Below are 14,556 nucleotides of genomic sequence, written 5' to 3' on the forward strand. Positions count from 1 at the left end.
CAATCCATTTTTTTTTTTTTTTTTTTTTTTTTTTTATCACTCATCTTGCACACCTCACTGGTTAGTGACACCACCACTTTCATGTATGGGGACCACTTCAGCCCTTTTCCATTCCACTGGTACAGTGCATTTTCTATTCAACATTTTATGATGTCATGCACTATAGGGCTCACTAGTTCTTCCTTGCATGCTCTCAGTATGCTTCCTGAAATTTCATATGGTCCCATTGTCTTTCCCTCCTCTAGTTTCTCCACCAATTTATATATTTCTGACTTTTCTACTTTGATCTCACCCAGGTGAACACCCTCCTCATGATCATCCAGCTTATCATATTTGGACTCTTGAGTAAAAACTTGTTGAAATCTGTTGTTTAACAATTCCGTCATAGTTTTTGGATCATCAATTATCCCGTTTTCTCCTCTCAGTCTTTCAATAGCCTCCTTCGGTTTAATTTTTCATTTATGAATTTAAATAACATTTTTGGGTGCTCCTTGCATTTTTCCACGATGCCCTTTTCTTATTCTCTCTTCCTCCTTTTTCATTTTCATGTAGTCATTTTAGATTCTTGCTAATTTGAAATTTTCCTTGTTTCTTGGATTTCTGTTTCTTTTCCATTTATTCCATGCTTTGTCCTTCTTTTTCTTTGCTCTGGCACACCGTACATTGAACCAGTCCTTTTTTTCTTCCTCTCTTGTCTTATATTTAGGGACAAAATTCGTGATGCCTATTTTGTACACTTCCATGAAAATATTATATTTCTCTTGCACTCCTGCCCTGAGCAACTCCTCCCAGTTTAAGTTTTCAAAATACTTAAGTTTCTCTATGTCCACCTTCCTGTAATTTAGCCTTTCTTTATATGATTCATCTAATTTGCCGCTGTTAACCACAACCTCCATTTCTATGACCACATGATCACTTTCTCCTAGTGGGCATTCATATCTTAGTTTTTTGGTTTACTAGTTTTAGGAATCATCAGTATGCTAGATTCTGGTTAGCCTGTAGGTAGATATCCTGGCAATGTATAACATTGGTTTTCAATGCATCATGATCTTTATCTGTTGATTGTTTTGTCTCTTAATTTCTTATATATTTCTTTTAATCTGTTCCCAGTTCATGTCTCAGAAGTATAAATTTAGATGGTCTAGAGAGTCTTCATTGCACTTTTCCTTTAGCAACTTGGCTCTTCCTTTACAAGCTAGCGTGTAATAATCTTAATTTGGATTTCCTTGTGGCCTGACATGATGGTTCCACAAACTTCATAGCAGTGGGTCAGACTGTTATTGTTTGTGAAGGATGAGGTTAAGTTTTTTTTTTTTTTTTACTTCTAGTTTTTTCTCTGAACTTGAGTTAGGTATCAGTGTTTTATTAGGCAAGCAGCTTGTTGCCACTCTTCCTGAGTACCTCCATTGATTTTTATGTTTTGTTGTCTGATCAAGAAATGGAAGTTGAGTTACACAGTACAATTGTTTTGGTTCTCTGTTTGCGCAATTGAATTAATCCCTCATTTATTTTATTGAGGGTTTCATTGAGTTCTAAATTTACGCTTAGACGTCTGTATACTGTGATGAACAAAAGGTGTAGTTGTTTTATGTACACCATCAACAGTTCTTTAGTGTTGTGGGTGAACGATTCAATTTTTTTCTATACCTGCTGCTACTATAATAATGATTATATTGTCCCAGATACAGTGAGCCGCGCTACTTTGGTTCCTGAGTTACCTACTGAGAAGAGGAGTTAATCCTTATTCAGTTACTAACTGCCATGTATACAGGAACATTTGTTTTGTCTCGGGTGATTTTTTTCTTTCCATATGGATATGATCGACTAAAGTGCAATGGAATGAGTTGTAAAGATTGGGTTTTGATGAGTCTCTGATTTATTATGCGTACGATAGGGAACTTGTGTACCAGTAGTGATGGTTAACAGCAACTTGGGTAAAGTGAAGTTCATTGCAGAAATCATATATATATATATATATATATATATATATATATATATATATATATATATATATATATATATATATATATATATATATATGTATGCACTTGGAAAGCTGCCTGATAAGATTACAATATAGTATAGACAGCGTGGTACGTAATTGTGGTGGTGCACATGACGTGCTGCTTTTGCATATTGCCTGAGATTCTCGAGGAAGTTGTGCTATTTGGACATTCAATGTAACACAGACACATCAAAGTTAAATATGTATAGATATTTAAAATGCATATTATTGACCCGTATTGTAAAAGTATCTTTAGGCTAAAACTGTATTATAATATAGCAGGTAACGATCGCGTGATTGTTTTGTGTGGAGCTGCTTGCGAAAGCATATTGTATCGTTTGTTTGCAAGGACAAAATGTACATAATTATATTTGTGTGGGATAGACGTTTATTGTTGAAACAACCTTGTTAAAATGCGAGTGGTGATAAACCAGGTAATTTGGAATACGTATATGTATATATTTCATTATATACCTATAGTGCTTGTGTAGAAGTGAGGCAGACAGTGAATGAAAAGTTTTATTTAATTTTTAAAGTAATAATATCGTAAACATTAATATCCTGTTAAAAGAATACTTGCATAAAATATTGTAACTGTTTTGCTAGTGTTTAGCTGTTGAGGGTTGGGTGAGCGGAGTTTGGATAGAACGCATACTTACCTGGCACAGGAGACACCGTGATCATGAAGGCGGTTCTCCCAGGGCGAGGCCCACCATTGCACTCCGGCGGTGCTGACCCCTGCGATTAACCCAAATGTGGTTAACTCGAGTGCGAAATTTTTGATAGCGGGGGATTGCGTTCGCGCATCCCCCTAATTGTCTGTGATATTGAATGCCTTGTGTGGCCCCAAAGTTTCCACTAAGATCGTCTGCGTGATGCTGTCACAGCTCCGCCCCAGAGGCTCTGCTTATAACTTTGATGGTGACGCAGTGGTTTCACCCATCCCATCGTGGTCTATAATGGTGTGCAATGTGAGTTGGTAGGCAATATGGTAGATGCGTTACCGTTTTGTGGTGACGCTGAAGTGCCCCGATCTGCTGTCTATGGGGAGAACGAGTCTTCTTTCCTGTATCTGCGTGCTTGTTACAATTGTTGAATGACATTTCTCGTTGCTATTACATATTGGAATGTGTATGTACTGGGACTATGTGACGCTCAGGCCTAGTGTACTGGGCCTAAGTGAAGCTTAGGCCGAGTGGTTAAAAAAAAGAAAGATGTAACGGATCCAAGGGGGGGAGAAACAGCCAAACTTAACAAAAAATAGAACACTTTACTCCACTAGCGACACAGCACCGTCACGAAATCGCCCATCTACCCTATCTCTAGAGCAGTGGTTCCCAACCTAGGGGTAAATTACCCCAGTGGGGTAATGACCCCATATTTTTGGGGTAATGGATGTTTGGCATGGAATGAGGTAATCAGTTTACATTTTCATATAATTTCAATGAAGATTTCTATTAATTTGTTCTGCTTTCTATGTATGAACTAAAATGACTTCTTTTCGTATTATAGATTTGCATTATTGTGTTGCATAGTTTCTATTTTGTCTGTTTTTGAAGTATGAAATAGTTACTTTTTTCCTATATTGCGAGTATTTGTTCATTGGGGTAATGGATGATTGTGAAATTGTATTTTTGGGTAATCGCTGCGAAAAGGTTGGGAAACACTGCTCTAGAGGGAGAACCATGGGGGAACTTCAGGTGACTCAGCTTTGGGACGGGGTGAGGTGGCGTGACCGGTGGCGTCCCGGGAGGGAGGTATGGCGTCGCGTGTCTCTCTGCCGTCCTCCTCTCTCTCTCTCTCAGCCTGAGTCTGCCTGCTGGGTGGAATAGGGCAGAGGGTCCCACAGGGGTGTTGCTGAAACCACAAGAAGTATCTCCTAATGATTTTGTTCTTGCAATACCTCGTGGAGTACTGCAGCACCACCGTGATATTGGTCGGGGAACCTACCTTAGACAAGAGCGGTGGTGGTCTGTGTGAGGACATATTTTTTTTTTTTTTTTTTTTTTGGGGGGGGCATCACCCTGTCTTGGGTATTAGGCCATTTATTTATTTTTTAAAGTTTTACATTTCTTTTAAATAAAGCCTTTTATTTTGTTTTAACATATATACAGTTTTTTATTGGTTTTATTTATTTATTTTTATTTATATAATTTTTGTTTTTTTGTTTTAATATCTTAACATTAAGTATCTTGACACATCCTCATGCACGCTTCATTCACACAGGGATCCTATACCTATCTCAAAATTATTGTCCTTTGTCAGGGCATGGGGGAGGGAGGGATAAATCACAATCACACAGGGTGGCTACGTAGTATCACTACGTATTGCATATATACATGAAGGGAAAACATTCACATTAGATCACGCAAAATTGGAAACATACTCACTTTCATACTTTTATTTACATAAATATATAGAATAAATACATAGAATAAATAACATAATATATACACATAAATCACAACTCTCTGATTAAATTGGCCTCAGTCAGGTAAATCATCAGTCTATCGACCACATCCGGATGTTCATCACCCAGGAGGGTGGTTTGCGTTAGCGGGAGGCCGCGACCCCGGCAATACGCCGCCAAGGGCTCGACAGAGAGAGAGACATTATAGCTGGAACACTGTGGTGGGAAGGCGTTGGCTATGTAGGGGAGCATGTGGGTGGGGAGGGTGCAGCCCATCCTGAGGCGTGCGAGGACCACCTCCTCCCGCCTTGTGGGGCGATTGGAGGAGGCCCACTAGTCCAGGATGGGTTTTGTGGTGTGGAGGTGGAGGTTGTATCAGTGACTCTGCCACAGGAGTTTTGCTGATGATTTAACAACTGAGAGACATGACTGCAGATCCCGACGGAGGTTCCACGCTCCCTCGAGCTCTGCAGCAGACCGAGCTAGCATGTCAGCCTGTTCATTCCCGTGTATACTGGAATGTCCAGGCACCCAAAGCAGTGAGAAGGATTTATGACATGAATTCAGCTTATTAATGATGTTGCCCTGGATTTCAGTTGTATCCGTGCGGCCGGACTCTATTGCATGAAGGGCTGACAGAGTCCGAAAAAATGACAATTGAATTATGAAGTGAATTTAAAGCTTAATCTATGGCTTTGTCAAAAGCAAAAATTTCAGCAGAAAACACCGATGTATGGGTAGGCAGCCAGAACCTGAGGGCACATTCACACGTCCACACACTTGCACCCACACATTCACCTGTCTTGGAGCCGTCTGTGTAGAGATGTAGGGATGGAGGGAGGCCAGCGACGAGGGCTCGGAAGTGGTGTTGGAGCTCCACCTCGGTAACCACAGCCTTCTTCCCCTGAAGCCAGGTGATGTTGAAGGTGGTGGTGGGAAGTTTCCATGGGGGAAGGATGGGCAGCACGAGCTGGTCCCGCATCGTCCAGTCTCACGCCCGTTTGCTGGCCGAGCGTGTGTAGTCTGACTGAGACTGGACGGGGGACCGCATTGTGGAGGTGGTGGTGCTGCCATATACTGTAATCTTGTTTGCTGTGTTACTGAGGGGAGCTTTCCGAGCCGCTTTTATCCCATGGGATAAAAGGAGGGCGTCGCGACGTAGCTGTAGCGGTGGTGTATTGGCCTCAACCTCCATCCGCGCCACACGAGTGCAGCGCAGGGCTCCAAGACACATTCGCACACATTCATTCTGCAGTACATCCAATCTCCTCAGTGTTGGTTCCGACGCAGACCCATACACCAGGGAGTCATAGTCTAAATGAGAACGAATTAAGGACTTGTACACCATTGATAAAGATTTTCTGTCTGCTCTCCATGAAGTACCAGAAAGGTATTTGAGGACATTGATTTTTTTATGACAACGAATGAGCATTTCATTAACATGAGTCTTCCAATTGAGTCTGCTATCAAAATGCAGACCCAAGAACTTGACTGAATTTTGAAACAGTATCGGTTGGCCTTGAAGAGTTATTTGCAAATCAGGTACGTTACGTCTAGTGAAAACAACACCAATACACTTAGCAACGGAAAACTTAAATCCCCACAGTGAGGCCCAATGCTGGACGGAATCAAGAGCATCCTGAATCCGCCCCGCCGAGAATTGTGCGTTAGGCGAGGAGTGCCATAACGCACAATGAACTAATAGTAAAAATAGTCAGGATCCTTCTTGATACGCACAGTCCGTCTTGTCCGAAGGCTGCTGAAGAGGGAGCACCACAGCATCTTGCACAGGCTGTGGCTTGCTACTTGACGTCGTCGGTCCACGATGGCCCTCACGTCCAAAATTAGGACTGGAGACAGGTTCAGGAGATGGAGACGGGCGTGCCGGTGGCGTAAATGAAGACTGTGGTAAGTAGGCAGGCTTCAATCGATCGATGGAGACAGTTTCATGAGCCCCAGATGGAAGTTCAAGAATGAAGAAGCACTTGTCTGCCCTCTTGAGCACGCGAAAGGGACTGGTGTATGGTGCCTGTTTCTCTAACAAGACACGCGGAAATAGTAACTGACTTCCTGTGACGGCAGTGAAAGGCGAATAACCAGACTCGTTTGGCATCGTCCGGAGACCCAGCAGGACGACAGGTAAAGACTGAATCCATTCCTGTCCTCTGGCAATGATCGCGGTCTTCAGCGTACGGTGTGCCCTCTCCAGAAGCCCATTTGAGGATGGGTGGTATGCCGTGGTCCTGATGCGATGAAATCCCACCATCTGTGATAATTCCCTAAAAAGGTCAGACAAATTGGGCACCTCTATCGGTTACCACATACAAGGGAACTCCAAAGCGAGATACCCAGGTGTCCAAAAATGCGGCAGCTACAGTAGCGGCTGTTATATCAGCTACAGGAGTCGCTTCTAGCCATTTTGTTGATCTGTCAATATAAGTTAGTAGATATTGACAAGATGAAGAATATTGAGATCCATAAGCTGTTGATGGTGGCAATGGGCCAACCAAGTCAATATGAACAATCTCAAAACGTGAACATGGAGTGTCGAAACTTGCTAGTGGTGACTTGGTGTGACGGTGCACCTTCGCAGACTGGCAGGAACTGCAGGTCTTGACCCAGCTGCGTATATGACGATCCATGTCGGGCCAGAAGTATCTTGATTTCAAAATCCTTAATGTAGCCTTGATTCCTGGATGTGCGAGAGAATGGAATTAATTAAAAATAGGCAAACGACATGAGGTAGGAAGAAAGGGACGTGGATGTACCGTGGTCGTGTCGCAGAGTAAAGTAGTGTCCTTGGCTACTGGAAACTTCTTGAGGCGATCCTTGTAGGTTTTCATCTCGTCATCCTCCCGTTGGTGTTTCGCGATGGAGATGAGGTCGTAAGCATTTGGATGGCGTTAACAGCGCGGCTCAAACAATCTGCTACGATGTTATCCTCTCCCTTGATGAACTGGACCAATGTAATATATTCCGTAATGACAGTCCAGTATCGTTGTTGGCGATCGGTCTTGGCTACATGGGAACTGTGAAAAGAGATTGTGAGAGGTTTACGGTCTGTAAACAAAGTTACACGCCGGCCCTCAATTATGTGGCGAAAGTGTAACACAGCCAAATATGCAGCCAAGAGTTCCCTGTCATATGTAGCGTACACCTTCTGGGAGTCACTCAACTTCTTAGAAAAGAAGGCTACAGGTACTGGATTGCCGTCCACCATCTGATGAAGGGCAGCTCCGACAGCCACTTGTGAACAGTCTGTTACAAGCTGATAATCTGCACAATGAGGTAAAGGATGGCGAAGAGTACAGGCATCTTGAAGAGCTTGTTTAATGGTGTCAAACGACTGTGAATGTTGTTGCTCCCATGGTAGTTGTGATGACTTAGGATGGTGTCTAATCAGTTCACTTAAAGGATGCACAATGTCAGAGAAGTGAGGAATCATTCTCCTATAAAAACTGACCATACCAAGGAAGCGGCGTAAGGAATCATTCTCCTATAAAAACTGACCATACCAAGGAAGCGGCGTAAGGTTGCAGAATCCTTTGGCCGAGGAATGTTGGAAATTTCTTCTTTCTTCTCTTGTGGTGGTCGCAGGCTTTCTGAGGATACTTGGTGTCCCAGGAAATGTAGGCTTTCTTCATTGAAGACGCATTTTTCCAGCGAGACCCTTAACTTATGATCCTGCAGCTTCTGAAATACTAATTCAAGATCTTGAGTGTTGTTCTTCATTTGGGGAGAAAATTAGAATGTCATCCAAATATATAAATACGCACTTAACATCACGGAATATGCAGTCCATTACTCTTTGAAAAGTACTTCCCGCGTTCTTGAGCCCCATAGGCATATATACGTACTCATATAGGCCAAAAGGTGTAGTGACTGTGGTTTTCTCAATGTCCTCCGGGTTCATAGGGATCTGGTGATATGTTCGAAGTAGGTCTACCTTGCTGAAACGAGATATACCATGAAGTTGGTTGGAGAGACTTTGTATGTGCGGGAGAGAGTAGCGATCAGGCTTGGTAATTGCGTTAAGGGAACGGTAATCACCCGTGACCCGCCACTCTCCCGGCTTACTCTTGGGGACCAGATGTAGAGGAGACGCCAACGGTGAACGAGAGGGGTGTATGATGCCGGAAGTTAGTAGTGCTTGGAATGCTTCCTTGTCGTATGGTAGACGTAGAGGGGAAGCAAAGCACGGTGGAGAACTTCCTGTGTCAATGTAATGAGAGGCAGTGGTGACATGGCATTTATCTGTTTCTATTTGATGTGGTTCAATCACAGACTTGTATTTCGCCAAAAGAAGCTGCACTTTCTTAGGTAGACATGACACTGTATTTATAACATAACAAGGGGCTTTTCTTAGCTCACCATGTACCTCTAACTGGGTTACGCTGTCACGTAAACATCTACCTTTGCAGTCAACTAATAAACCAAAGTGTTCCAAAATATCATAGCCAAGAAGTGGCATTGTAACATCAGCCACTACAAACACCCAATCAAATGTCCTTTTAAGCTCAGGTATTTTAAGATGTAAGAGAACTTCACCATAAGTTTTAATCTTTGAACCACTTGCATTAGAAATACTCACTGGTGTTGGTTGAATAAAGTAGCCGGACACTTTAGTTATGAGTATGATAGACACAGCAGCACCGGTGTCCACCAAAAACTTCATGTTCGTGACGCCAACTAAAGCTGCAACTTCAGGAGTGGCAGGCCAGTGGCAGCAGCCCAGACCTGCCGATCTAGTTTAAAGAACTAGATGTTGAAGCAGGTGCTTCAGTAGTAGTTGAACGAGCCGGGGAGGTAGGTCTTGAAGATGACTGCATGTGAAGGGACTCCAGTTTGGTAGGACATCTACACCAAGGCTTGCAGGTTCGAGCTTTTGCGCTGAAGTACAGATGAGCACGACACACCACCAGTCGTTGATCTTCATGGAAGGGTTTCAACCCGTAACTGCGAAGTGCCGACGATCGTCTTGTCGCTGCCTCCTGGGCAGAGTCGTGGAAGGAGTTGACACTGATGAATCTATAGAAAAGCACTGTTGCTGTCCTCGAGCCACAGGTATAAGCTCGTCTCCTAACTTGGCCAGCCGACTAAGTGGTGTGTAGGTCTTTCTGTGCTGCAAGAACTGTACCAATCGTAGCTGCAGTAGAGATAAGTTGTTCAAACAACTCCGGTTTGGTCCGTTCAAACAACTGAATCACTTCGGGGTTGAGACTGTCAAAGGATTTAGAGGTAAGCGTATCCACAGTTAGTTGTCCGACGACGTTGGGTGGAAGCGCAGATAGAACGTAGTAGAACTTGGTTGACTATGAAGATATGCGTTGTAAATGAAACTGTGCCTCCATGATGGTGAACCCCCCATCCACTGAAGACTCCATGAACGGGGGTGGCTTAATGGAGACGTGTTGTGTTTCACCCATCACCTTGAAGTCGTCGTCTTCACTCATTTTCTCGGTCTTCACTCCGTGTCTCTCTAAGTCACTCCGGGGTCACCAGTTTGTGGGCGTATATATGGTGAGGGACTTGAAGCGAATAACTCGTTGTCTTCTATTTTGTATATTTTTCTCTGGTGGTTACAGGAGGTGTGTCTCCTGGAGAAGCCAGGAGTGGTCTGATCTCTCGGCCAGACACTAGTATCAAAGAAACTATGCATTATACTCAATTAAAGGTTCGAACATTAAAAGTGAAGCAATACACAAATGAAGCATGATGCATAACAACCAACTCTTAACCTGAACACTTGTTCAGTTAAATTGAAAGTCAATATACTACATAGTTAAACATTACAATTAATTACATTTACACTATAATTACAGTTACGTTATACAAACAACCGTTATCCCCACAGCTCTTCTCTGAATTGCTTCTAACATGTTGATATCCTGCCTATATTGGGGTGTTGCCACTCTTCCTGAGTACCTCCATTGATTTTTATGTTTTGTTGTCTGATCAAGAAATGGAAGTTGAGTTACACAGTACAATTGTTTTGGTTCTCCGTTTGCGCAATTGAATTAATCCCTCATTTATTTTATTGAGGGTTTCATTGAGTTCTAAATTTACGCTTAGAGGTCTGTATACTGTGATGAACAAAAGGTGTAGTTGTTTTATGTACACCATCAACAGTTCTTTAGTGTTGTGGTGAACGATTCAATTTTTTTCTATACCTGCTGCTACTATAATAATGATTATATTGTCCCAGATACAGTGAGCCGCGCTACTTTGGCTCCTGAGTTATCTAATGAGAAGAGTTAATCCTTACTCAGGTACTAACTGCCATGTACACAGGAACATTTGTTTTGTCTCGGGTGATTTTTTTTTTTTCTTTTCATATGGCCATGATCGACTAAAGTGCAATGGAATGAGTTGTAAAGATTGGGTTTTGATGAGTCTGGTTTATTATGCGTACGATAGAGAACTGGGGTACCAGTAGTGATGGTTAACAGCAACTTGGGTAAAGTGAAGTTTATTGCAGGAATCATATATATATATATATATATATATATATATATATATATATATATATATATATATATATATATATATATATATATACATATAATATGCACTTGGAAAGCTACCTGATTAAGATTATAATATAGTATAGGCAGCGTGGTACGTAATTGTGGTGGTGCACATGATGTGCTGCTTTTGCTTATTGCCTGAGATTCTCGAGGAAGTTGTGCTATTTGGACATTCTATGTAACACAGACACATCAAAGTTAAATACGTATAGATATTTAAAATGCATATTATTGACCCGTATTGTAAAAGTATCTTTAGGCTAAAACTGTATTAGCAGGTAACGATCGCGTGATTGTTTTGCGTCGAGCTGCGTGCGAGAACATATTGTATCGTTTGTTTGCAAGGACAATATGTACATATATTTGTGTGGGATCGACGTTTATTGTGCAAACAACCTTGTTAAAATGCGAGTGGTGATAAACCAGGTAATTTGCAATACGTACATGTATATATTTCATTATATAACTATAGTGCTTGTGTCGAAGTGAGGCAGACAATGAATGAATTGTTTTTTTAAAATTTAAAAAGTAATAATATCGTAAACATTAATATCCTGTTAAAAGAGTACTTGCATAAAATATTGTAACTGTTTTGCGAGTGTTTAGCTGTTGAGGGTTGGGTGAGCGGAGTTTGATAGAATGCATACTTACCTGGCACAGGAGATACCGTGATCATGAAGGCGGTTTTCCCAGGGCGAGGCCCACCATTGCACTCCGGCGGTGCTGACCCCTGCGATTAACCCAAATGTGGTTAACTCGAGTGCGAAATTTTTGATAGCGGGGGATTGCGTTCGCGCATCCCCCTAATTGTCTGTGTTATTGAATGCCTTGTGTGGCCCCAAAGTTGCCATTAAGATAGTCTGCGTGATGCTGTCACAGCTCCGCCCCAGAGGCGCTGCTTATAACTTTGTTGGTGACAGTGGTTTCACCCATCCCATCGTGGTCTATAATGGTGTGCAATGTGAGTTGGTAGGCAATATGGTAGATGCGTTACCGTTTTGTGGTGACGATGAAGTGGCCCAATCTGCTGTCTGGGGAGGACGAGTCTTCTTTCCTGTATCTGCGTGCTTGTTACAATTGTTGAATGACATTTCTCGTTGCTATTACATATTTGAATGGGTAGTTAATGAGAACAAGTGTGTTAAGGTACTACAGTACATGCACTATATATAACAAATCTGGATGTTAGTGACAGTAATTCAGTGGTGCGTCCATTAATGCATAATGTCAAGTGCTTTTGCACAAATACATGGTGCGTCCATTAATGCATTAAATCAGGTGCTTTTGCACATATTTACAGAAGAGTACCACGAACGTTATGCTTTATAGGCTTTATATTGCTTCTCCTTTATTATTTATATTGTACCTACATCAGTGTTGACGCACATGCTCGGTTATTATATACATAGTTGGAGAGTTCCCGACATTATACAAAGTTTCAGCGTTAAAAAGGTTCAGTAGTTATTGAAGAACCATATGAAATTTCGGTGAGTTTGGACCTTCACCCATCCAAGGAATCTCCGATGTGGCGTCTGTTTTTCTGTTGAGAAATATAGCGAATCGATTGATGGTATACTTCATGTCCGTTGGGAATGTATATTTTTCGACGACTTTTTCAACTCGAACTTAATGCGCCTACTTGTCACTCCCAATTATCTTGGGAGACCTGTGGGAAATCGGATGTTTTGTGTGGGGGAGCATTAGATCGAGTTATGTCCTTCACAAAAGAGATCAGGAAATACAAAATCAAAACAATATTGCATGCAGATAAATTAGTTGCAAAATCTTGGGTTTACGTAACTCTGGTTCATAATAGCACAGAAGAAAACTTGCGTAGCCGTATTGATGGCCAACTTAGGTATAGGGAAGAATATCAGTGTGTTATGGTGGAAAGCTCATTGCAGGACTTCTTGTCTATATATACCTGTGAAGCTGCCTGATAAGATTATGGCATGGTAGAGGCAGCTTGTTAGTAATGCTGGTGCATATAACATGCTTACTCTGTTTTGTTGCCAGAGATTTTCGAGAAAGTTTTGATCATATTGATATTCAGTATGTGATGAAGTTTCTAATACACAAAATTTTGCCCCGTTGTGTAAACATTCATTACTATTATTTATTATTATTAAAGGTTTATAGAGTATCAGTACAAGATGTAAACATTCCTTGATACTAAAAACTAAATTTCATAAAGCACACAAATGCATTACTTCCAGGAGCTTAATCTTTTGTCGATTAGATCAAGAAAAAAAGGAAAAAGTGAGATGGAAACTAATTGCTGCTAGGAACGTCAGTTCCACTTGTAGCTGTCTCAGTATGATGCTTAATATCAATGCCATTCAATTGTTCCTGGAGTATTTTTGTTTTCCCCTGAAAATTTTTATGCAGTGACACCTGCGTATTCATTACACGGGTTAAGGAACCAACAGTGTAATAAATCTTAAGGATTGAGAATATATTTAATTTCCTAACATAGACTTAAGGTTAATCTGTAAACAAGACTAGGGTTAGAAACCAATAGCATAGTAAATCACTGATCGGCCTGGGTGTTCAGTCTTTGGGAGTGTGGCTCTTGCGTTCCTATCTTTATGTTGAAGAAAAATCACGGGGGGCCTTTCCCTGTGTTTATTTGTAGGATACAAAAGCTTGGAGACATGGTAGCGAGTGGCCGTGGGGAGTTGCCGGCGGCTGGGGTGATATTGTTGTCGGTAGCGGCCAGATGAAGATTGGTAGCGAGCGTGATGATGTAGAATTACAGTCTAGACAACTGGAGTCTTACAGTGTAGAAGGTAGACTGGCTGTGCAGGACAGGATAACCAGTCAGACAAAGAGGCAAGAGAGATGCCTCGCGGAGAGTGAGCGTGAGTCTCCCTGAAGCTGTGTTGGGGACCAGACTGGTGTCGGGTGGGGTGTCTGCGTAACACTACCCACGGTCGTAGTACTCCGGGTAGCCATTACATTACTCCGTGTTAACAAGTAGTCTGTCTATCATATTCCTGTTGGAGGGTATCACTTCTCGGCCTTTTGGCTAAGATCAAAGTGTAGTATCTGTTCTTATCAGCTTAATATCTGATACGATTCCCATGTGGGATCTACGATATTAATCTGATTTTTGGACTATGGCGGAGTGCTAGGGGCTTGCTCCACCTTTGCTGCGGATCGGCCCGGTATTGCAGTACTTCCGGGATCGGTCCACTCCCCCCGGGGAGAATTAGCATTGCATCTGGGAAACTTATCTGCGTCTGCATAGCAGTCCATGTACCACTTATTTTTTTTAGACTGTTGACATTCCTTCTATTGTAGTTAATCTCTACAGTACACAGTACTACACACACACACACACACACACACACACACACACACACACACACACACACACACACACACACACACACACCCGGTAGCTCAGTGGTTAGAGCGCTGGCTTCACAAGCCAGATGACCGGGGTTCGATTCCCCGGCCGGGTGGAGATATTTGGGTGTGTCTCCTTTCACGTGTAGCCCCTGTTCACCTAGCAGTGACTAGTTACGGGATGTAAATCGAGGAGTTGTGACCTTGTTGTCTCGGTGTGTGGTGTGTGCCTGGTCTCAGACCTATCCGAAGATCGGAAATAA

General features: G+C 42.2%; 3 non-coding genes across 3 annotated transcripts; all 3 read left to right on the forward strand.

Annotated features, from left to right (window-relative positions):
- The first annotated feature begins 2,656 nt into the window (after window positions 1-2,656).
- Window positions 2,657-2,819, forward strand: LOC123500203. Its single transcript, XR_006673221.1, has one exon. It is a non-coding gene; the product is annotated as a U1 spliceosomal RNA (small nuclear RNA).
- Window positions 2,820-11,585: 8,766 nt separating this feature from the next.
- LOC123500193 lies at window positions 11,586-11,748 on the forward strand. Its single transcript, XR_006673211.1, has one exon. It is a non-coding gene; the product is annotated as a U1 spliceosomal RNA (small nuclear RNA).
- A 2,202-nt stretch (window positions 11,749-13,950) lies between these two features.
- On the forward strand, window positions 13,951-14,143 carry LOC123500206. The gene has a single exon (XR_006673224.1). It is a non-coding gene; the product is annotated as a U2 spliceosomal RNA (small nuclear RNA).
- The last annotated feature ends 413 nt before the right edge of the window (window positions 14,144-14,556 follow it).

The sequence above is a fragment of the Portunus trituberculatus genome, chromosome 50 (genome assembly GCF_017591435.1).
Source record: "Portunus trituberculatus isolate SZX2019 chromosome 50, ASM1759143v1, whole genome shotgun sequence".
In the NCBI taxonomy this organism is placed as follows: domain Eukaryota; kingdom Metazoa; phylum Arthropoda; class Malacostraca; order Decapoda; family Portunidae; genus Portunus; species Portunus trituberculatus.